This window comes from Rattus norvegicus, chromosome 11 (genome assembly GCF_021556685.1).
Source record: "Rattus norvegicus strain SHRSP/BbbUtx chromosome 11, alternate assembly SHRSP_T2T, whole genome shotgun sequence".
NCBI lineage: Eukaryota > Metazoa > Chordata > Mammalia > Rodentia > Muridae > Rattus > Rattus norvegicus.
Genome location: NC_141544.1, coordinates 28,752,699 through 28,778,538, shown reverse-complemented (window position 1 = coordinate 28,778,538; position 25,840 = coordinate 28,752,699). Strand labels below are relative to the sequence as shown.

At 41.0% G+C, this 25,840-nt stretch overlaps 1 long non-coding RNA gene across 1 annotated transcript; it reads right to left on the bottom strand.

Annotated features, from left to right (window-relative positions):
* Positions 1-2,810: 2,810 nt before the first annotated feature.
* On the bottom strand, positions 2,811-23,801 carry LOC148002473 (uncharacterized). The gene is made up of 5 exons (XR_015633718.1): positions 23,749-23,801; positions 23,112-23,315; positions 4,888-5,015; positions 3,800-4,013; positions 2,811-3,391 (listed from the first exon to the last, which is right to left on the bottom strand). It is a non-coding gene; the product is annotated as an uncharacterized LOC148002473 (long non-coding RNA).
* Between the last annotated feature and the right edge of the window lie 2,039 nt (positions 23,802-25,840).

The window sequence follows — 25,840 nt, the reverse complement described above, 5'->3', positions numbered from 1 at the left end:
TTAAGGCCACCATATTTAGCAATCATAAAATTATTGAGGTTGACTAAATCTGTACGTTCCTTGATCCTTATGAAGTGTTCTCCCTCTCCCACAGAGGCTGAGGTTTTCAGTTGAATGTAATTAGAACAGAAGAAAATTCACAGAGGAAATGTGTTTCCTTCCTTCATTATGATCAGGCTTATGTCATAACAGACTCGCTAAATGGAAGGGACATACTCAAGTCACTGCGGGGCCAGATGAGCAGATTGAATAGTTTTGTTGTGTTCACAGAATAACTGATTAAACCACAGAACCTTGAGAGAGGCAGGCTGCACTCCCAGGACTGTCGCACGGCAAGATCCGCTCTTCAGCCAGAACTGCATGGGGATGAACGCAGAGAGCAGAAAGCCTTTATATCCGAAATTTTCCCTTGTTCACAAGAATCTGCCAAACCTTAGCAATAGAAACAGCTATTACATTGACTTTTGTTATATTTTTAATATACTTTTTTTGTGTGTTTTGGTGGTGCATAGTTGCATACAATATATTTCCTGCCTAAGGTATAGAATTCAACATGAAGTTTCACAGTTTCTGTTTTCAGAATGAATTTTAACCATAAGTAAGTTCATAGATTTGGTGTCTAGATAATAAATTCATTTAGTTGTACAGATTTGGTATGTGGTGTTTTATTTCTTTAAAAATTTTTAATAGTTTATTTTAAATAATATGAATAAATACATAAAGTTGTTTATAAGGATAAGATTACAAGAAAAGTTTGTCTCTAGCACTGGGAAGATAGCTCAGTGGTTAAGCCACTGGCTGCTTTTTCCCAAGACCTGGGTTCAATTTCCATGCACCTATATGACAGACCATAACTGTCTGTGATTCCAGCTCTAGGGAATCTGACAACCTCACATGGAAATACATGTAAACAAAACATGTGCAAAGTAGCAATGCATTCAAAATAAACATAAATAAGTTTTAAAAAGTGACTGTTTTCAGGGCTTTTAAAAAAAGATAAACAATCCCTCAAAAGGAGCAAAATAGAACATGTGTGATTTGACGAGAGAGAGAGAGAGAGAGAGAGAGAGAGAGAGAGAGAGAGAAGGAAAAATTAGGGGCATACATTTTTTCAGCATTTTCAGGAAAAAGAAAATTCTCTTTGTTATTTATATCTATCAATTGAGTCTTTCATTCATAACAGTAAATAAATAATAAAATTGCACTCATCTGAGGCAAACCAGGAATCAAGAAAGAAAGATCATGTTAAGAGTATAGTAGAGTCCCTGCCTAGCATTGTCTAGGGCCTTGTGGATTCAATCCTCAATTGTGACAAAAGGAAGAAGGAAGGACCAGGAGCAGGTGAAAAGAACAAAATAGAATAGGAGAGGTGAGGGGTAGGGGTAACAGGAAGAGAGGGGCAAAGAGGAGAGGATTCCTAGGCAGAGGAGAGGAGAGGAGATCAGAGCAGGAATTGGATGGAGAGAAAATAGGGCAGTGGAGGCAAAGGAAGGCAAAGCAAGAGGAGAGCTAATAGGAAATAGTAGGGCCAGCTCAAATGGTCTCAGAGTGACGGAAGCAAGCCAGGGGCAGAATTCTCATTTCAAATTCAAGAGTATGTTGCCTACACAATCAAAAAGCAAAAAGTTCTTAAGAAACTACTATGAATAAAAAAAAGAACTATATAATGAGAGTTTTTAGATGTTTAACCGGGAAATTTCTAAAACTGTATTAAACATGTGGGACATATCAAAAAGCTCTTTGTTTAAATAGAGCCCAAAGCCCAGAAATTGAAACAAAAATTATATATCTATTAAAAATTTTAAGAGAAATGGAGATTTACATTAGAAGATCTGAAAGTTTTAACAAACACACCACTTGTGAAAAAATAACTTCATCATCGGGTACAAGTTGAAAAAGCCACGTGTAATCACCAAGAAAATCAGACATGTATTCAGTGTAAAGGCAAATAAATATGTGATAGCATGTAATGGCATGATCAGACACATGATGGACTGTCTACTCCTCTTTGTCTATTAAAAACATACTGTGGATCCTTTATAAGTATCTGTCTCTCCAGTCATCAGGGTTGGACCCAGGACCTCACACATGATTAACTATACATATAGTTTAAAACAAAAGCAAAGAAAGGAATCAAATGGAGCCATGGCTCTATGAAATAATAGATACATTTAAAGCTGTGACTAGGGGGTTGGGGATTTAGCTCAGTGGTAGAGCGCTTGCCTAGCAAGTGCGAGGCCCTGGGTTCGGTCCTCAGCTCTGGGGGGTGGGGGGAATAAAGCTGTAACTAAAGGAAGCCCCTTCATTAGGCACCATGGCATGTGAGAAGGAAACCAGTTAAAACCAGTGAATGAGCATGAAGGGATCCTATCACAGTGTTTCTAGAAACAAGGGGTTAACTTCATCATATGGTGTCCAGATGAACATGGTGCTGAAATAAAGGGTAAAGGTGCTACTGGCAATAAAGGAAATGAAAATGGGAAACTCATGGAAGAACAAAGATCTGGGTATGAAAAACTGGGGTCCAGTATTACAGGATGAAGGGTTCTGAGTTTTCATCCTCTGTTAGGAAAAAAATCCACTTGGCCTTTATTTATGAAACATTGACCAATAAGAAGCTAGGAGGCCATCACTGTCCCCAGGTCTCTGACAAGCACAATGTCGAAAGTGCTACTTGCATCTGTAGTGTTAATTTCATCTGCATTTTTAAAGAAAGTCTAGAATGTCAATTTGTGGTCAACCATACTGGGTGAGATTTTAAGTAATATAAATTTAGTGAAAGTAAATAATAGTAAAACTAAACGATCCGAGCAGGTGTGAAAAAGAAAGATGAGAGGGTATTTATTTTCCTATCTTCATAAGATAAACAATTAATGACAAGTTTGATGAACAAGAACAACAAGAACAACAACAACAAAATACTTAATGGTAATGCTATCAAAATGGGGGGGGGGATACAGTAAAAAAAAATAATTTCAGCCAATTCATAAACTTCTCTTTAAAAAATGTAAGGAGCTATTTAGATTACGAATTGGGAATTTACAATTGCAAATTATTTTGAAGTTGTAAACATGAAGCAGTCATGAATGTACTGTCTAACCAGAGCATGGTGCTAAAAGCCCACAAGATTGTTCTGCAAAAGACCTTATGGTTGCAGTTTGTGAGAAATAAACCAGATTTCAGGCTTCCGTTGCTGGGTGTTGGGGGAAGGATCCAGGAGCAGTGAGGTGTTGGGGATTGGTTATAATGCTTTAAATTAAGTTGGGAATCTGTGTGTAAAAATGTTGAAGGTTCTTGTCCCTGACTGGTTTTTCGTTCGATCAATAAGGAGCCAATAGCCAACAACTGGGCAGATAGACTGAAGGACCTTTGGATTTGCCCAGTCTAGGAACTGGAAGAGAAAAAGGAGAGATCACCATAATGTAGACAAAGAAAGACCTGACCTAAAAGCCCAACGACATGTAAGAATCAGGAAAAGTGGCCTCATGGGCCACTTCCCCAGTTGTGTTTGGGGTAGCAAAGATGAAATATAGATGTTAAAGATGCTAACTTAGGAGTACCAGAGGCGGGTGTTTGCTAGCAACAAGAAGGATTAGAACTGTCCAACCTTTAACTGGAGTGTGTGTATGTGTGTGTGTGTGTGTGTGTGGGTGTTTGTCTTTCGTTTGAGAATCCAGAGGGCTCCGGTGGAGCAGAGTGAGAGCTGGGAGAGTGACCCACTGGAGAACAAAGGGGTTTAGCTAATTACTGTAGGGTGTCGTCAAAGAAAAAGATTCCAACACCAATGTGGTATTCTAACCTGGGAGTATCTGGAAGGAGCTGACAAGCACCTTTCCGTTGAAGGACTCTGCTCTCCTTTTGTCCTCGTGTCCCTCATCTCTCAGTCCTTGAACTCTTGTCCTGCTTGGTTTCTGTTACCTACCCAGTTCTGTGAGATTGTGTCTGATGACTTCCCATGGAAAGTTAAAGGGTTAAAAAGCAGAAGTTCTCCTTGTGGTTCAAGGTTGATACGCCTGGGGAAATGGGAGCAAGGGTGGGAAGGATGTGGTTAGAGAGATTACAATCTTCTCTTTGTACCTGTCTGTGCAGTTTCAACTGACGCTTTATGTTAAGGTCTGAATCTCTAACTCTTTCCAGTCAGGCTCACATACTAAGAGAAAAGGAATAAAAATACTGGATGATATTTGAAGGGTCAACATCAAGCACAAAGGTGACGTTAAGGCAATAGTTCAGTGCCAGAACTTTATAGCTATTACAAAATATTTAATAGCATGAAATTTGAAAACTTTTTCTTTAAAGAATATATCTGATTCTGTAGCACAGCGTAGCCCCCACTCTCTATATAGCCCACTTTGACCTTATAGTCATGATCCTCCTGAGTCAATCTCCCAATGCTGAGATTCTCAGTGTGGCTGCCATTCTCATCCATGGGTTACTGGGTCCCGACTGATCCCCATTGGATCAATTACTGGGTTCTGGTTAGGTTCCCCTAAACTCTTAACAAACCATCTTTCTGATCTTGTTTTCTCTTTCTCAGTCCCCTGTTCTCTATAAAGGGAGCCTGGCTTACTCATATTAGACTAAGATGTGCCCACAAAAGAAGGCATATGTGGAGCCATTGACATTTGCCCTAGTTATTCATCTCACTAAATGATCTTCAAATGTAGTATTTGCAGAGGCTCATTCCATTCAGATCTCTCTCAGGCAATTTGCTACTAAGAATCCCCACAAACAGCACAGAGGCAGTATGTGCTCAAGTGCAAGCCAACTTCACTGAGAGGAAGCCTTGGGAAGAATAGGTGGTGCTACCAGGCTCGCAAGAGGATGATGCATGCATCTGAGCCGAGATGAATGGAGGCTGTCTGGAAAATGATGACTTCAGGTTACCTGAAGCACAATTTCAGTTGCAGCGTGATCCTAATCTTCTGGGAAACCAGAGGGCAGGAAGATCAGCCTGCTGTGAAGTCATCCTTATTGAGTCAAAGTTTATATGGGTCAGGATGCACAAGGAAATGCTGGAGAAAAAAACAAAAGCAGGCTTTAGAGACAATAGATGATTGGTGAGATTGTAGGGGAGCCACAAATTGGACTGAAGTTCATCTCTGACACTTCTTTGGAGATGTCCAAAAACATTGGGAATAAAATTTTCAATTCCCCAGGAAGCATACTGGGTTCCTCAAAAGGGAGCCCTGACAATGGGCCTTTAGTCAATGATGACCTTGAGGATAAGTGTAGAGCTGAGTCAGCTCAAGGGACCTATCTGGAGGAGTTAACAAGGCCAGAACTAAGCTGGTCTCCAAAATTCTTCAAGGTCTCACCAAATACAATAGGACTAACATAGCAGCCAAGCAAAGCTGGACTAATGTCACTGCTTTGCCCCTACCAATCATATTGGAAGTTACCTAACCCTTCTGGAAAATTCCCCTAGCCCTGCATAAAAAGGGTTCTGCAAGCCCCTTGAGGCATGGCTGTTTTGATGAATGGTTATCCTCTGCATGTTGGTAGTCTCTGCAGAATAAACGCTCTTTGCTTTCCCACACTATCTGAGTCTGGAGGTCTTCCTTCAGCCATTCATGGCCCCTAACACTTTAATTCCCAACAGAAGAAGGAGTGAGTTAACTACCACGAAGTAAAACATCTGCTATTGTCTTATTCTTTTCTCTCCAGAAGGCTGAGAGAAAATAAATGCCTTCCTAATGAAGTGAAAATGACAGTTTCAATCCTACAGCTTTAACGTGGCTAGTAGATCACACTCAACTTGCCTCTCTTTACAGATTGGAAAAATGAGTACTTATGGGGTGGGGGTGGGGCTTCCATGATGACTTTGATCATATTCCCCAATGTGTTACAGCTCCAGTTTTCAATAGGTAATTTCTCAATTTCTTTGAAGCCAGTCCAGCAATTCCAGTGTTTCCCTGGTATGCAGTTCACCAAGGGACCAGTCTTGGCTCAGGGTGTTGCAGGGTTTGCTGCATGACCAAGGCTTTAGTTCCAGAGTTAGACATAAAACCAAGGCTTTGGCTCCTGGACTAGCCGGTGTCTGTAACAGCACTTGGCCTTTGACTCTAGGGACCACAGAGATCCAAAAAAGAAGGGTTTGGACCATACCTTTCCCATAGTACCAAAATTTTGACATCCACTATTCCAGCAATCACAGTTTTAACCCTAGGGCTCTCAGAATTCACATGGAATCAGGTCTTTGGATCCAAGAATCACAGAAACCACCATGGAACAAATCCTAGCTTTCTCTTAAGCAGAACCTAGACACCTAGAACCTAGAGGTTTCAGAGTTCACAGTAGACCGAACCCAGGCTGTTCCTCTCTGGCTTCAGCATTCTGTCCAGTGCAAGAAATTGGGCCCAGAGGCAGTAAAACGCCCCCAGATGACTGACTTTAACCTCAGTGGTTCCAGAGTTCATTCTGGAAATGGTGTTTTGAACCATAAGTGGCAGAATTCCTGCTATACCAGACTCCAATAGTCATAGAGTGATCAAGAGTGAACACTTTCACTAAAGTGGTCCCAGAGTTCACTCTTCTGACCCCAGAGCTCCCTGGGCAACCAGACATTTTACTCCAATGTCTTCAAGTGTAGCAATCCAGGTTTGTATTACTCTATGTTACTCCATACTGTATTTAAAAACAAATGGTTTTTCAGGCTCTTTGATGCTCTAGAAGACTCCATTTTACCAGCAGCTTCTGACCCTATTTTGAGGGAGAAGGATGACTTTAGCACTTAGATGGCCCCACAAGCTATATTATCTATACTGCACCAACCACCAGCACAGGATTATGAATATAAATCACTTGTTCCTGGAAAGAGAAACGGAGCCACCCTATAAGTTTACTGGGGGTGAATTGAAACTACTGGACACCTGGGTATATTAAAATCATATCAGTGAAACCAGGCCCAAGTGCTTATCATGTGTACCAGAACAAAGGATAGGGTGTAACTTCAGCACCTGGATCACTTAAAGTGATAGACACCCAACCCTGTTATGGTATGGTCCCAAACCTGTCTATCTATCACCTGATAGTCTCATGAGTAAAGGGCCAAGATCATCAGGACCCTCACACCTCACTATTCCTGGAGCTTGGACTCAGCATAGTCTCCATTTTTTTTTTGATGTGGCCTACTGGACTCCTTGCCGTTCTACCTGTTGGACCATCTGGACCTAGACCTAAAGCCATTGTCTCCTGCCCTTGAACCTCAATTTAGTTTTTCACCTTGCTGTTGGTTGATTCATTATCAATACTGACTCTTTTCAGCCCATTTCAGACACCTCTTAAATTCTGCTGCAGCCTCTTTAACTTACATTCCTGTTGTAAACAACACAGAGATGGCATTATTGTGTGTTGTGTGATAAGGGAGTTCATAGGAATAATTATAACTTGAATAAAAGGATAAAAAACCTTTTATTTGCCTCAGCTAGGTTATCAGGGTAGGTAGTAGAATACCATGAATTACTGTCATTGAGACACATGGGCCTTGTGAATGTATTGTTATTTTTAAAATTCTGAAACTATACCAATACACAAACATGTTCTACTGAAACAGCATTCACCATGGGAACAGACTTTGGCTCTAGTGGATCCAAAGTTTGTTGCAGGGCTGGAAACTTGGCTACAGAACTCTGAGAGTTTGCTATGGAGCAGGGGTTCAGTCCCAGCAGCTCTATAATATCGGAGCCACCAAGACTTTGATCTCAGGGGTTCCTGAATTCACCCCAGTATTGGTCTTTTGATCTCAGCTGTCCCAACATTAATAAGAGGCCCAGCCTTTGACTCCAGGCATCTGAGCGTTCCCTGAAGACCTGGCTGTTTTCAGAGCTGCAAGAGTTTACCCTGAACAGGAATTTTGGAGCTCAGAGTTTGTCAGAGATGGGCTGTAAACAATCAACTGGACTTGTATCAAAACAGTAACTTAAAGCTGAAAGTGCTGAAATGAGAGTAGAAATGGGGGTGGGGTGGGGGATACACTTTATAAAACACGGATAGGAACAAGTTCAAGACAGAACTCCAGTAGCAAAGAAACTAGACCCATCCAAGGGTTGTCAAAGGAAATTACGTGACATTAAAATCTCTGTACAGCAAAGGACACTGTCAATGGAGCTGACAGATGGACCACGGGATGGGAGAAAATATTTCCTAGCTGTATTTCAGATAGGGGGCTGTTCTTCAAAACTGCAAAAAGTTAAATACAAAACTGGGACAAGAGAAGTAGCTCAGCAGTTCAGAGTGCCCGCAGTCCTGCTGAAGGACCCAAATTTGGTTCCCAGAACCCAAGCTGAGTAGCTCACAACTGCCTAAAATCCCTCTCCAGAGAGGTCCAACACCTATCAGCTCCACAGGCACCAATTCTCGAATGCACATACTCACACACTCATACACAGAGAGCACACACACACACACACACACACACACACACACACACACACCATTAAAAATAAAATAAATATATCTTAAAGCTGCCAATTAACAAATAAGCAAATGAAAGGAACAGTTTTCAAAAGAGGAAACACAAATGTTCAATAAATATTCTAAAGGATTCAGCATCCCTGTACACCAGAGAAATGGAAATGAAGACTGTTTTGAAATTGCATCAAGTCTTGGTCAAAACATCTGTCACCAAGAAATTTTACAGCAAATTCAGGGCTTCTGTTTTCATTAATTGTCATTACACACATATATATGTATATACATGTGCTTTACCAAGTACATTAATACAACCCATTGATTATATATAATATTTAAGGAGGAACAAGGGAAGACTATGAGTAAAGGTTTAGAGGAGGAAAAGGAAGGGGGGAGATGATGTAATTACATTATAATCTCAAAGCATAAAACATAATTTAGTTGGACAGGGTGGTAAGTGCCTTTAACCCCAGCATTTGGGAAGCAGAGGAAGGTAGATCTCTGAGTTCAAGGATAGCCTGGTCTACAGAGTGAGTTCTAGGACAGCCAGGGCTACACAGAGAAACTCTTGTCTCAGTGGGGGAAAATTAGCTTAGAAAAAGAAAAGAAATCAGACTAAAAACGGTGGTGGTGATGTGGGGCAAATTTCCCTCTAGGATTGCAAACCAGCACAGCCATGTTAAAAACCAAAGTGGAAGTGTCTCAAAAAATTAAAAATAGAACTACAATGTCCTTCTCCAGACCACTCCTACACATATGTTCAAAAGACTCCATATCCTTCTGCAGAGATATTTTCACAACTGTATATATGGCTGCACCGTTCTTCATAGCAATGGAATGGAATGAGCCTATGTGGTACATAAACAAATGAATAGATATGCAGAAAATTGATAGATTTGGAAAGTGTAATATTAAAGTTGGTGACTCAAACATAAAACCATTAAAAACTGTTCTTTCTCATATGTGAATGCTTACCTGCAGTGCTCATACAAGCAAATATACATACATACATACATACATACATACATACATACATACATACATACATACATGCATGAAAGCATGAATGCATGCATGCATACATACATACCGGAGGAGAAAGAGGAAAAGATACCTGGGGAAGTTGCATGTGGGATTAAGGATAGCAAAGGGTAGAGGAGGTGAAGCAGGAAAGAGAATCTATTAAAATACACCTTTAAAATATCATGATGTCCAATATGTTGTATACTAAAGTTTAAGATTGTTATAAGAAAGATACTCCACAATATTGTTTGGGCTCTAAATAAGACCTCCCAGAATAGAGTGCAATCAGAATACTTCAAAGTGAAGGAACGGTACTCAGAGGCAACATCTATCTGACCCTTTCCTAGTTCTTCCTCCCAAGCCCTTTTCTTCTGCAAGCCATAAATTCTAGCTTCCTTGTTCTCCTGTCTGTAAGGTAGAGGCTATGAACTACCTTGCTTGTTCCCTAAAGATACCCATGAACCTAGAAATAAGATTCTAACCTCTTCTGGCCTTTCTGTGGAAAGCGACCATAAGCAAGCCTTTGGCCAACCTTTTCTGTAGTAGGTCACAAGACCTTCCTTAGAAGAGACCATCTTCTTCATCTGGGAGGAAGGAACAGAATGCTGTAAGCCCAGTTATGACATGGTTATGTGGAACTCGCTGGAACTCCTGTCCATCTGTTACCTTTAGATCATATTCTTTGTCTATTCACATGGCTTCTATACAGACAGAAGTTTATTCATCGTTGAACATAATGGCAGAAAATATTGACAGATTTTTCCTTGATTCATTGTGACTTCATTTCTATAGTCTCTTGTGTCACATGTAAACTTTGACCAAATACATTTGTTAAGCTGTTCTCCTGATCTGAGTTGGTAAGCTTTTATTTCCAACCTGGACTGGCATCCTATAAAGGCAGGGCAAACCCTCCCTCCCATGAAATGTACTTTTCCTAAAACCCAGCCCAATAAGCCACACGAACAAATCTTTTTACATGTAAAGGATACAGCACTCATTGCTCCTAGTGATTTGATTTTCTAGTATTTAATTTTGTAACTGTATTATGCTACTGGGGCACTAAGTTATCTTTGCTTTCCAGAAAGTACTTTTCATTCTGTGTTCTTCTCTTGGCTTCCTGGATAGAGATGACCATTTAAGCAATTGTGCTTGGACATCATCGTCAATATTTCCGAGGAGACCTTTGTTCCTGAAACTTATTAATTAAAATCCTAATGAGGATAATTTGATTTCACTGTTTGATTTTTTCATTTTGTTTACAGTCTGATGGGATTTTCACTATTGATGTTATTAACTGTCACTTAAATCGTAATCTTCATTTAGTTGTTTTCTGTTGTCCATAACTTTTTTATTTGCATTTCTCTTGTTCTTTTCCAGAAAATTTGAGGAGAGCAAATGATGGGGCCATTGGGTTTCTCTACATTTTGGCATCTTGCAATTTGAAATATTTCAAAAATATTTAGAAGTGATAGCCTTCATTCTGTCTTATTTATACAGTTGTAATACATAATGATCAATTGGCATAAAGCATCATGGTACACAGCAGAGAGGATCCAGTCTCCTCTATCTTTACAGGACTTAGCAGTAACACAGGCAGCTATGGTGCTGCTGGTAGATGCTGGTGCCCTAAGATATGTTGGTCTTAAAAGTTCCAAATCCCATGACAGGTTATTTATAAAATGAATCTGTGGTAGCTATAGGTATCTATGAGCCCATTCTTAAAGAATTATAGAATATCAACTGTAGACAAGCAAATGCAGATGGCAGGGAGCATCCACACAGTAAAATATATAGACTGCATGGAGGAGGAGAAGGAGGAAGAGCAGGAAGAGGAGGAGAAGGAAGAAGAGGAAAAGGAGTGAAGACTTGGAAAGGTTCTAGAAAACAGTAAATATCATAGCAGAAGGATGACATATGTAAGTTGGAGTCAGGATATTGTTACTAAAATGTAACCTTCTTTAGTTCAAATTTTAGCTAGTGACCTCGGAGAGTGTTACAGAGAAAGGAGAGGGGAAGGGGGAAAAGGAAGGGGAGAGGGAGAGGAAGAGGAAGAGGGAGAGGGAGGAGAAGAGGGAGAGGGAGAGGGAGAGGGAGGGGTAGAGGGATGGGGAGAGGGAGAGGGAGAGAAGGAAAAGAAGAACACCAAAATAGATCAATGTTAAGAAAAAGATAAAGAGAAATGAGGCCCAGACTGAACACAGTGTGGATGAGATAGAGAGAGAAAATCGTGCATGTCAAAGCAAAGGAAAAAAAATCAAAGATGACTCAGAGGCCCGGAGCTGTTACCTGAGTGAATAACCAATCCATACCCAGCACAAAGGGACTCAAAAAGGAGTGTTTGGGGAGCGCTGTTAGTTTCAGCAAGCTCAATTAAAAAAATCCCAGAGGCTAAAGCTGGGAAGGAGGGAGAGAATGAAATTGGAAAGGAAGAAACATGGTCAGACAGAGCTAAACATCACTCTCAAGTAGCATTACCCCATGCATTCCATTCCCACTTTGCTAAAGACCTAATAAGGAGAATGACCGGTCTGCTGAACCAGGTAGATCAGAAGGTTTCTGTTTGCCTTTGTGATCAAAGTCACAGAAGAGAGTCTTTATGAGTGCCTTGCTTTTGGCAGTTAGCTTAGTCATTGAACAGAGCTGGAAATTAAGGTGGGTAACAACTCCAAAGTCCAAGAGGGCTCTAAATTATACATTTGGATTTTCAGAATTAACCACATTGCTCATAACTCCCTTATCTTCTGGAAAAACTCTAAGTTCCTTTCAGGAAGGCTGTGTCTTCCAAGTCCTTAGCCCTTAAGAGAATAGATTATACTTTAATACTTAATCCTTTAATATATTAAATATAATACGATATATGAACACACACACACACACACACACACACACACACACACACACACACACACACGGTAAAGACAAGTTGGCCTAACTTGTGAACAGCTCTTCACCACCCAGTTGATCAAAGGTTTCAGGCATAAGAGAACTAAGGATTAGGCCTAATGTGTACTCTGGGACCAGTTGAATACTAAACAGGGCAGTCTTGCAATTACAGTTAAACTATAGCGGCTCCTAGATTTAACAGTGAGTCAGTCCTCTGGTTGCTACCATAGCAACGTGCTTTGTGGATTCATCAAATATTATTCTCAGTTTACAGAAAGAAAAAAAATGTTATGGAGCCAGACAGGTTAAGTCACTTCTCGAAGGTTCTAATGTGTCAGCGGGGAATGTAAGCCTGAAGCAACAGGCTTACCACACAGTTACCTGGGTCTGTGACCTCACACAGTTCCTCCCTGAGCCTGGATTTCAATTCTTAGCTAATGAATTTAGCTAATAAAGGCACACCTCTGGATGACAATGAATTGGGACAATTGGTATTTTTGTAAAAGAAGGAAATAGAAAAATCAAAGTAACTATGTATTCAGGACTAAGTAGGACCCGGTTTTTATTTGTTTGTTTGTTTGTTTTGTTACTGGAAAGACTAAACATTTCCCTGCACTTTCACTTTAGGAATAAACTCAGACTGCAGCTTGGTTGGTAAACCTGAAACACATGTTATTTCCTCGTGTTTTTTTTTAATCTAGCGCCTTTGAAATGATTATGTGGACTGTTGTTTCCACCTAGAAAATGGAATCAGACATTGATATAAAGGTTCACTTCTTGCATGGTAATCCTGAATAAATTGAGCTGCAGGGTTTCTGGTTCCGGCCTTACAGAAATCTTGGAACAGGACACAGAAGAGTTAACGTGAAGCCCAGACGGTTCCCTGCTGATCTGGTAATGAGAGAGAGCACCGGCTGAATGTCAATAGCTCCTGGTGAACTTGGGTAACCCAGCTGAGCCCTGAGCTTGCCAGAGCTGGAGGAGGTAATCAGCTTGACCCTTGTGACCTTCCTTCCCCAGGCTGTGCTCTGTCTTGCCTGGAGAAGCTTCTTTGCATATGATTCCCACATGCTGCTCGGTTGAAACCCTTTAAGGGAGAACTGGACCTGAGTCATCCTCAAGATGCAACCTAATATAAATTAGTCAGTTCTGACTATGGATTGCACAATACAGTAGGTGCTTAAAAAAAAAAAAAAGAAAAGATGCAAACACATCCTGGAAACCATAGAAAGATTTCCAGCAACTGCTATGACATCTGCCCTCAGAGATTTAGTAAAACGTGGGTTATGTAAGAGTTCTGTCCTCCCTTTGCATATCCCTATGGAGTTATATTCTACTGATTGTGTTTACCTTTCCGATTTGGGTAACTTAACTCCCTTTTCATGGGTTGTTTATATATCGCTACTTTGATTGCAAACCAAGAGGTCATATCTGTGATATGTAGATTGAGAGGCTATTTCGAGCCATTTTTGGTGTGTTCCTAAACAACCATCCTTATTCATTTCAAAACCTGAAATTTGAACAATCACTTCAACTCCTGTCAGTCTCCACTTGCCTGAGCGTGCTGTTAATAAAAGAATGATAGTGTTCATAAACTGGGAAAAAGCATCCACATTCTTTTTTTTTTTTTTTTTGGTTCTTTTTTTCGGAGCTGGGGACCGAACCCAGGGCCTTGCGCTTCCTAGGCAAGCGCTCTACCACTGAGCTAAATCCCCAGCAGCATCCACATTCTTAACTGTATCACTTAGCCATACAGACAATTGATTTGTATAATGAACATTAACCATCACAGACTGCAACTTTATAAACAACTCCCATAACAATCGACAGAATTCAAATCCTGAAGACTCTTTATCTGTTACAAAAAAAAGGCAGTTGGCTCAGGCACCTAGGGGACATCATTGCCAGCTTTTTTTTTTTTACATGATAAAAACTAATGTTTATTACATGTTTAGGTGACTGATGCTGTTTTTATGTGATTTATTAAATTTTTTTTAATTAACTTGAGTATTTCTTATATACATTTCGAGTGTTATTCCCTTTCCCGGTTTCTGGGCAAACATCCCCCTCCCCCCTCCCCTTCCTTATGGGTGTTCCCCTCCCGACCCTCCCCCCATTGCCGCCCTCCCCCCACCAGTCTAGTTCACTGGGGGTTCAGTCTTAGCAGGACCCAGGGCTTCCCCTTCCACTGGTGCTCTTACTAGGATATTCATTGCTACCTATGGGGTCAGAGTCCAGGGTCAGTCCATGTATAGTCTTTAGGTAGTGGCTTAGTCCCTGGAAGCTCTGGTTGCTTAGCATTGTTGTTCATATGGGGTCTCGAGCCCCTTCAAGATCTTCCAGTTCTTTCTCTGATTCCTTCAACGGGGGTCCTATTCTCAGTTCAGTGGTTTGCTGCTGGCATTCGCCTCTGTATTTGCTGTATTCTGGCTGTGTCTCTCAGGAGCGATCTACATCCGGCTCCTGTCGGTCTGCACTTCTTTGCTTCATCCATCTTGTCTAATTGGGTGGCTGTATATGTATGGGCCACATGTGGGGCAGGCTCTGAATGGGTGTTCCTTCAGTCTCTGTTTTAATCTTTGCCTCTCTCTTCCCTGCCAAGGGTATTCTTGTTCCCCTTTTAAAGAAGGAGTGAAGCATTCACATTTTGATCATCCGTCTTGAGTTTTATTTGTTCTAGGCATCTAGGGTAATTCAAGCATTTGGGCTAATAGCCACTTATCAATGAGTGCATACCATGTATGTCTTTCTGTGATTGGGTTAGCTCACTCAGGATGATGTTTTCCAGTTCCAACCATTTGCCTACGAATTTCATAAAGTCATTGTTTTTGATAGCTGAGTAATATTCCATTGTGTAGATGTACCACATTTTCTGTATCCATTCCTCTGTTGAAGGGCATCTGGGTTCTTTCCAGCTTCTGGCTATTATAAATAAGGCTGCAATGAACATAGTGGAGCACGTGTCTTTTTTATATGTTGGGGCATCTTTTGGGTATATGCCCAAGAGAGGTATAGCTGGATCCTCAGGCAGTTCAATGTCCAATTTTCTGAGGATCCTCCAGACTGATTTCCAGAATGGTTATACCAGTTTGCAATCCCACCAACAATGGAGGAGTGTTCCTCTTTCTCCACATCCTTGCCAGCATCTGTTGTCCCCTGAGTTTTTGATCATAGCCATTCTCACTGGTGTGAGGTGAAATCTCAGCGTTGTTTTGATTTGCATTGCCAGCTTTAACTCAAAGACATCATTCTATCAAGGTGCCCCAAAGCCAATTCATCACCATATCCATTTACTAAACACGAACAGTCCTTTAGTGCCGAGTAGTCCTGCAAGGCAACTAATTACATTTTCCTAGAAATTTTTGCATGCTGTATTTACTTATTGGAAAAGAATGTGGTAGTAATTTCTCCAAACAACTGTCTTCTTTGTCCAATGTACCAATACCGTGGCTACTTTGTGAGCTAAAAGGCAAGAAGGTCGAGCCTTATGGTAGGCTAAGGAAACAAGAGTGAAACGTTTGTGTGATCAAATACTGTAAAACAGGCTGTACTTTGTTCTTGGAACAAGCATGCATGGTTGGATAATGCAGAAGAGATAAGCATGTTATTCCTGATTCTCTGTTAAGTTGAACATTATACCCACAGTTTGGTCTGAAGGAAAACAACCCCGTTATGAACCCTACAAGAAGCTGAGGGGTGACTGAGGGTCAAAATTACTTGAAGTATATGGCATCTGTATTTGATCGCAGCTGCTATACATTGGAAAGTCTACCCGACAGCTGTACGTCAGCCAAATTTGGCTGTTTCTGGCTCAAGTACCTTGTACCTGAAGGGTTGAACACCTCTGAACAAATGTCTTAGGGGTCTGAATCCCAAAGCAGGCTGGATTTTCGAAACACATGCCCTGTGCCCATGTAACTATCTGCTAAGTGTCTGCTCTGTCAAGCATACTAATAAACTATATCTCCCGGGTGAATTTTAAAAAGCCCATAAAGATCAGACCATAAGAAACCTGGTTATTTTAGCAAAGTCTAAATTTGTATATAGAGTTTTCTTCTTAGATGGCATCAGATGTTCGCGTTGCCCCTGAAACACTGCTCTTTACAGAGATCTGTAGACTTCCATAGAGGCAAATAGAAAGACAATCTGTGTCTTGTCTCACAGAAATGAACTGGGGCAGCCAAGAAGGACCCACTGCTTCACTTGTTCTTTGCTCCCACAGCACCATCACCACCACCCACACTTTCCCAAAAGGAGAAGATCTTTATCAAATGTTTCCCCATAAATCAAAACCACTTTGTAGAGCGGAAAAGTGTGCATTATACCATCGTGAGACATAGTTATGTGCTACTCTACAAAACGAGTTCCTGCTACCTATGACCTGAAATAAATGAGGAAGTCCCAGAAATTGCTATGGTAACGAGGCTAAGTTAAACACACATGCAACTTTTTGCCTATTTCTACAGCCTTGGAGTCAAAATATAATTTTCATTGTTTAGTTGCCTGGATATACCTGAGGTTTCACAATACTCTTGGGACAGGGTGTGGTGTCTTAAACCTATAATCCCAGCATTTGGGAACTACACACTAAGTTCCAGGCCAACCTGGACTCCAGAGAACAACTTTGCTAAAGAATAAAAAGCAAAATAGAACCTATTTCTTTCCTTTTCTCTTTTTTTTTGAAAGATATAACCCAAATTTCTCTTCAGATTTTGAAATTCCCCTCCAAATTAATGGACTTAACCCTAAATAAATGCTTGTGTTGCATGGGAAAGAGTTATAGGACTGGTTAATGGTAAGCAAGTGGAATTACCAGCACAACTTTAACATAAAGAATGGCTATGGTGTGGACATTGTAAAGCCTGTCTTTACCAGCAAGTCTACACACCTAAGGATCTTGGAAAAGAGTGAATGCTACAAGAGTCAGAAAGACCATGGGTCACTAACTAGAACTTTACAGAGCGGAGTTCTTACATTATAGATTTGCTGTAATTGAAGCTTTGGGTTTTACAGAGTGAAGAGAGAGGTCAACTCTACATTTATCAGAATAGATATGCGAATAGAGTGATGGCAAGATAGGTCTTTCAAGCTGGATAAAATGGCTCCACTGGTGACTGAAGGATTCGTTAAAATATTTATGTCAAAAATGTTCTAGGTAACTTTGTTTTGTGGGAGACAAACCCGTGTGTTTTCAGATCCTAACTCCCAGGGTCAATAGACAAGGAACTCCATTCTGAAAGAGTGGTCTGTAGCATCTTTCAAGGTTTAGTGTCCTTAAAACTTCAAAGGCTCTCTAGTCCACTATTCCTCTTACTCCTGGTGACCACAGAGAAAGTGAATGGGATAAATACAGCTCCATTTCAAAGATGATGAAACTGAGACCTCATTTAAGAGGCTAACTATAGTCAAATTTTCAAAGCCAGTTACCACAGGAGGCAAGATTCAAAGGTTTCTGGGTACCAAGAGCAAGAGTGGAGGTTTTATTCTGGTTTGGTTTGTCCTGTTCCCTTCATTTCTACGACAGGGTTCTCTGGAATGTGCCATTTGCTCCATGAAACTACATCTCCCATGCAGAAAAGGTTAGAAAGTGATAAAGGCTCCCTACTTTGAAGTTATGCAAAACTGATTATCATCAAATTGTCTGAAGCTGTGCCTAAAATCGACAACCTCTCTTTATACTTTTAGCTTTATAGTTTTGGGGTTCATTATTATTTTTGAAGATTTTTGTCAGAGAAATAATAACAATATATTCACCCATAAAGCAAATCTATTTTTTATTTCTGTATACATGGGTGGGGTGGATTGAGTCTATGTAGACTTGCCTGGTCTCAAACCTGTAGAGATAGCAATGCCCCTGCCCCTGCCTCTGCCTCTGCCTCTGCCTCTGCCTCTGCCTCTAAGTACTAAGATTAAATGCATGCAATATCACCACACCTGGCTCCAAGAGACAAATATGTAACAGTAATTTGTGACACAAAATTACTTAATTTCTTTGTTTTATAATTACTGTATACAAACCTTAATCGAAGGCAAAACATTAAGGAATGCATTGAAGAGTATTGTATTCAAATGTGGTATCCCTATGTATGCTTTGCACATACAGGAGAAAAAGCAGACATTCTGTGCTGTACTAAAATTTGACAGCATAACATTTGAATATGAAGAGGGATAGTGTTAAAATAAAGAGCATAGAGCAACAATTAGTTCTGCTTCAATTACTCTGTGGCAAATTATCTTCAGCCAATTATTATGAATAAATGTATAGAGTTCTTGCATTATTAATACATATGAGCTGCAAATTGCTCATGTAACTTTCTATTAGTGTTCTTTGTGTGAAATCCATTCTGTTCAGCCCATGTCTTCCTATGTCTGTCTTATGTCCAGTGCTACATGAATTTCTTTGTTTCCTCTTTTCTTATACTTTTAAACTATTTTGCTATAAAATTTTCCTTAATTTGCTGAATATAGCATTTTTTTTACATAAGTGCTCTTGGAAAAGATTGTATCCCAGTCAAGTGTTGTAATTCCTGAAACCCAGAGAAATTGATACAAGCTATGAATGAAGATTATGGGATTTTCTTTTATCTGAAAGCCTGAGAATTTAATTGTTGAATCGACTGTTGCCACTCAGGATCCAACTTCATCTTGGAGGCTATATTTGGTTCTGAACTCTCATTGCAGTAGCTCCTGACTGAGATCACACTCAGTGTTCTCACATGGTGATGTCTCAGGACTCTCCACTGAGAGGTACTAATTTCTATCCTCCTTTATTTCCTACAAGTAGAATTAAAGTAAGACTGTTCAACCAGCTGCGTTTTTTTCCCTTTTAAATTAACTTTCGGCACTTGAACATTCTTGAAAATGAAGATAATGTCTTCATAGGCCAAGGTACAGATTTAAAAGTCTAAAATTTTACTCTTGGGTTTGTTATACATTCTATTAATTGCTAGTACCAGAGGAGATGCTGGTGACACTGGCATTGTTTGTGAGCACGCTCACACATGCGCGTGCTACATATGTGTTAGGGTAGGGTTGGCACTGAGTATTTTTCTCTATAACTCCTTGCTTTACTTATTGATTCATGCTCTGTGACTGAACTATGAGCTTAGTAACTATGAGCTACCCAACCTCTTTCAAAAGGCAGGAGTGAGGGATGGGGGGTGGGGTGGTGGTGAAAATCCCATTTCTATAGTTTCTGAACTTTGGGACTGATAGGCTGGTTGCCAAGACTGCCCTGCTTTTTGTGGTGATACTGGGACCCTGAACTTGGGTCCTCACATTTACGTTCGAAGAGGTTTGTCTACTGAGCTATCTCCTTGGCCCATGCAATTACTCTTCAAAGAATTACAAGGATGGTTATTTACGCTATTGGTGCTCTTGCCATTCAGAACAAAGGCAAGAGAGTTTTGAAATAGTAGAGCCAAGTTTGAGGTCCAGGGAAGTGAGCCTTCCTTCATGGTAGCATTTTGGTGTACCAAGAATCTTGTGAGTAACTGCTGCATTGTATCCTGTCTTCTTAGTGCAGTCCAGAGCAAAACATGGTGCCTAAAAGGTACAGGTTAGAGGCATAAAGAAGGCACTGGCCAAGGTATATTTAGAAGGAAAATATCTACTTCTGAATGGATCCTCATTTCTAGAACATGAAAGGGTGATCTTTTAAAATTCAGAGGATTGTGCCATCCTTGTAACTAATCACCTTCTGTGGTTTCCATTTTCCCAGAGCAATCCCCTGAAAGTCCACTGCAGAACTTGGGAAGTTCTTCCCCCTGCCTCAGACTCTCACCTTGTTCTCTTCTTCCCATTCTGCCCTTTGCCCCAGTCAATGATGCACAGTGTGGATCCGCTCTATCTGGGCTCCAGTGTGTTTCTATACACTCTTTCATGTGGGTTTTTTCTCTTCCTGTACTTGGATAATGGATGCTTTTATTTTAATACTAGACAATTCAAAGCTCAAATGCTGTACAGAGTCCTTCATGAACGTTCTTTTCTTCTGCAGCCGTCCCCTCTCCTTACCTTTAAGGCTCTCGGAACCTTCTGGTAGTATGGGTGGACTTTTTGTCATCTGTTTACCTCAAAATTCTCTGAATGAGGTCTTTTTCAAACCAAATTCTGATACACTCAACATGGTAGTCCAGAGTACATAATAGATACATAAATGCCTTAGAGGAGAAAGGGAGAGAGTTGGAGAAAGGGAGAAAAGGAGAGAGAAGGAGAGAAAGTCGGGGACAATGGGGAGAAATGCCACTATTGAATAGGTCATTACACTAAGCCAGAGCTTAGAATCAAATTCCCTTCTGTGAATCTTTAATTTTTTGGTCTCAGTGTTTGGAGGAAGGAGGAAGTACTGAGAGAAAATTTTTTTGCCTTCCTCCATACCCAGATGAACAAGGGACAAGTAACTATTCAGACAAGAGACCTCTAGAGAAAAAAAAAAGTACTGACAATTTTTTTTCAATATACTGAAAATATTATTTAAATTTTAAAGAATCAACTTTGTCATTTTGTAACTGGCTCTGAAGGCTTTGGAGTAATAACTCTGATACTGCTCCTCGAGAGCCATGGCCTGATTTCAGAAGCCCAAGCAATCTTGTTCTTGTTAAAAGTTGACCTTTGCAATCTAAGAGACTTCAATTCCTCTCAAGTTTACTTCATTCCAAGTCTGTAATGGGAATGCAAACCAGAAATAACCAAATTCTTACTGTATAAAGTTTTTGCTTAAATGCCAGGTAAAAGTCGAGTATTCTGCAGCTTTATGTGTGTTTTTAGGTCACAAGATTAGTCTGTTTTACTTCCTCTTTCATGGGGAGGGGCGGATGCTGGAGGCTCTTAACTGTGTATGGAGTTCAGTTCTCAGCAAGCTCAGCTCACCCAAGGGCTTCAGTGTTGTCAGGTCCTAACAGAAGTCAAGATGCTTCAGACAGGCTGTGTTTGCAGATAGGCTTGAAAATCGTGTCCCCTAATGGGTATGCCTGATAGGAGCTTCAGAAAAACAATGCAAAACTGCAAAAGACGTTTGCTTTTTGCAAAGTGTGAAATCCATGTCCCATCGCAGCGAGGGGGTGGTTCAGGAAGAATGAGAGTACATGAAAGACAGGAAGGCATCACCAACTGTCACTGCGTGATTCCATTTGCTAGTCACACCTCCTCTCTTGCTTTGCAAATCTCCCAGATTATCAGAGAGCTTAACAAAATACATACAGGGAATAAATAAGCAAACAAAGAACCAGATGGTGGGAGCTGGGAGGCCTGGCCTCAGCTGCTCACTTCTACTCCCTTCCTCCGGCAGCACCCACCTCCCTGTCTTGGCTTCTCAAGCCAATAGCCTTGTTTATCCCAATACTGCCCTTCGCCCATTGCAACCTTTCCTCTTATAAACTCAGAGCCTGGCAGGCCGGAAACCCGACTATCAGCCTGATCAGGAAACCCAGTCCAAGGCCGTGCAGCCTAGGACCTTTCAATCCAAGGCCAGTTGGTCCAGAAGAGTAAGTCTGCAGCAAAACTGAAAAGCCAGTCCCTGGATTCCCAGTAGGTCTGACTGCCGACTACATTGCACTATCGCCATAAAAACAAAGGGGTTGTCCCGGGACACCCTCTCTTTGTTTACCCGCGGGCTTGCAGCCCTTCAGAGGCCGCCCTGTTCTAATTTCATTTTCCTGTTTATAAACTGTGAGCATTTCTTTCTGCCTTACCCCTTACCTAGCCTATTTCTAGGATCATTTTCTTTCTTTCTTTCTTTTTTTGAAGAAGCATTTTTGGGGCACCTGAAAATTACAAGAAGATAAGACCATCAAGAACTAGGTGTGGAATCAACCATTTTTTTAGCAGTCCACAGCACATGCCTTACTATCAACATCAGGAAGGAAGCCTATCAGCAGAGACTAATCCAGAAAACAAACAGAAGCTTAGAACAGCTTCCAGGTACTATCGTAGAGTTTGAATGAAAGAATTTGGTGGGAATATTCAGGAGATGGGAACTCAACAAATCAATCCATTACAGCCTAAGTTCACTGGTAACTTTGCCCAAACTTACAACGTTGATAATAGACTGTTACATCTTCAAAGCTTCTCTTCAAACACAGAGGGTGAGTAAAAATATCACCTAGGGTGGAGACCCCAAACCAATTTTTATGAAAGAGAATTAAAAAAATATATAAAGCAAATATAAAACATCACAATTGCTAACATACAGGGGGAATTTAGAGGCAATGAAGAAGGTAGGGAATCTGTTCTTGCCTTCCACCGTGAGCCACCAATTATGTAAGAGGATTTTTTTCAATTGAAGGTGCTGGTTTTACTTTTATCAAGTTTTCACTTAACATATGTCTTTATATGGGAACAATGTGTTTATTCTAACAGTATTGTCAAAGGTGTGGTCAGTTCAATAATACTGGTGTATGTAATCAATAGTCCTATATAATTTTTTGTAGAAGCAAAGTTACCTTTTCTAATCTATAAACTTTAAGTCATTCTTCATTCATCCTTCCTTGGTTTCTAGGATAAATCCCAATATTCCACACTTGAATCTGAAAGTATGAGAGGGCTCTGCTCAGCCATCCCAATGTCTACCTGGTTACATGTTTAACTAGTGCTAAGGCCAATAGTCCCCGAGCCTGGATCTGACTAGTGGTGTCAGTCTGGGCAGAATGGCAGCAACCAACCACACTGACCTCTGTGTGAGTGACCTGGCCATGAGCCCTGACCCATGGGTGGGGCTGGCATCTTGTAGTCCACGCCCATTGCTTAATCCTCTGACTCCAGCAAAACTGCAAAGGAAAGGCCTGGATGACTCTTACCTCCAGAAGGGGTGTAGGAGGAGGAAGAAGGAAGATGGCCTTCCCTGGGGTGAAGGAAGTTCCTGGCCTCTGTGGATCCCCACTTGGAAGAGTCTTGGTGTTTCTGCTCAAACAGATGGTTAATACGATCGCAGGAGTCAGAAGGCAATGTTCAGCCTGTCGATTTCTCTTGGCAAAAATAATTTAAGGAGGAGGCAAGTCATCCTGGAAAAGAGATAAGGGGGAGGGGGAGTCTCTTAGGAGCCCAGAAATAGAAAGAGGTGTGCAATCCCACTGTACGGAAGGGATTTGTTTTGAAATCACAGCTCCTTATTATACAACCTTCATGTTCACCATCATCTTCTTCAGATTGCTATTCTGTATAACCTAACAAGACTATTCTGTAAAGGAGCTGAAAAGAAAAAAAAAAGAGCAGTCGTCCTGCTTCATAATTTACATTCAAATTTGCTTTTTCTAATCCTCCCTTAGACAGTTGGCTTTTGGCTCATTATATTCTCTGCTAAGTAAAGGATCCAATAACCAATTGCATAGAAAAGAAATCTCGTGAAGTCTTACAACTCTGGACTAGGGTAGGGAAATTTGTGTCCCCGTGTGGAGGTTCTCAACAGCCAAGAAACTGTATAATAGCTGAACCTACCCTCAGTGAAATCATCCGTGTCTTCAGCACGACCTTTGAGAACAGATATTTATGAAGGGGAAAAAAAAAGCAGCTAGTGAAGTTTGAGTCAGCAAGCTAGGCAAAGCAAACAAGCAAACGGACACAAGTCAGGGTGGGGGCAGTGCTGCTTTCTTGACAGGAATCCCCAAACTTTTGATTCGTTTCCAACAATCCTGAATAAAGTGTTAGAGTGAGGTGTCAGCCTACCTCCCCCTTTATCACTGTGTGGCGAGGTGGTTAGTAGACACAGAGACAGCAAGACGATGTATTCATTCCCTCATTTTTTTCAGTCAAAAGGCTAAAGAGAGTGGAAGCCTTTGTATGTGAATCACCCACTCTTAGCTTCATACACACACACACACACACACACACACACACACACACACACACACACACACACAGGGATTGGAGCATATACTGCTTCGAGAGTCCTTCATAGACTCTCAGTGAGTGAAGAGCCCTTAGCCGCTGGTTAAGTCCACGACTGATTGACTCATTCTTTCCTTTCCATTTAGCAGACATTTGTTTAGAAACACAGTGCAAGGGGAAGGAAGGCAAAGACTTTGGGCTTTGCCCTGGAGAAGCTCATGGTCCAGTGATGGAGACAGATGAGAACACATATTTTTGTTATGAATCATGGCTCGTGAGTTGAAGTGGATGCGCAGTGCGTGCCGTGTGGCTTTGTTTTCTTTAGAGAAAGAATGAATGCTTCTCTGAGGCCTTGCTCTTTTAAGCATCTGGAAATTCAATGACAGTCATTTCTGATATTTACTACCTGCATTGTGCCTTGATCATGCAAAAGTCCTAAGGTCTTACACAGCTTACAGCATGTAAGGAGACATCTCCATTTCTCACTACAAAAGCTGTTCCTGAATGTTCATGGTCCAAGACTAGGTGTTTACTTAATATCTGGAAGCCCTACCACCTCCATGACATAGCCCAGATACTGGATGTTAAATAACAAGGAGCCTGGTGTTCAAGGCCAACCTTAGACACCTAATTAGCCAATCTCTCCTGCATCTTCGCAGGACTCTGACAAGGAACAGAGCACCCCTGGATCCTAACATTCACAGAGTTCATCCATGTCTACTCTTCCCTGACTGCCTCACTCTCTCCTTCTTAAAAACTGTGTAAATGTTGTGTGTAAGCTAACAAAATGAGCTAGTATACTTTTGGCAAACAAATGCAAATTTGAATTATTAAATTATGCTTAACATTGACCCTAAGAATGAGTGTCTCCAAGATTGTCATGCCTTACCTCACTTCAGGCAGACCCACTGTCAGAGTTTAAGGCCTCTGAGATAATTCAGCTGGTAAGGGTGTCTGACACCAAGCCTGTTGACCTGAGTTCAGTTCCCAGATTTCCCCATGGTGGAAGGAAGAAAACAACTGCTTGTATCACTATTTTTAGAAGTTTCACTTGTGCTGTTTCATAGTTGGTAGGAGAACTACGTGAGGGGGTAGGGTACAGGAGCACAAGGCAGGGAAGCAAAGGTAGGCTCCCTATGTTAGTGGCTTCCTGTTCTCAGGAGAATTTGAAGTGAAATGGTGGGAAGGCACAGGAGTGGGGATCTAAACAGGACCAATAGGCAGGGAAGGACCCAGGGACTGTATCTAATACCCAAGCCAGTCACTCACTGGTCAGTAGCCATTCAGCCTTAAGCCTCCGTCATCCCAAAAGAGATAAGGCTGTTGGTTTCTTCTTCTCCACAGCGTAGTCATCTGTTCTTTCCTGGTAGATCTTCATTTTCTCTATACCAGGGACCCTTAGATGATCACCAGCACATCATTTTCCTACATGTTCAGAATTTAATAGTTTGGTTTTGTTTGCTTGTGTTGTTGTTGTTTTGCTTTTTTGTTATGTTTGTTTTGGTTTGTTTGAGACATAGTCTGTCTACTTAGTTGTGACTATCCTGGATCATAGTATGTAAACCAGGCTGGCCTTGAACTCACAGAGATCCACCTGCCTCTGCCTCTCGAGTCCTGGGGTTAACGGCATGTGCCTCCATACCTGGCTAAGAGTTCTTAACTAACCAAATTGGCAGCAAAAGGTTGGCTGTGGTATTGTGAA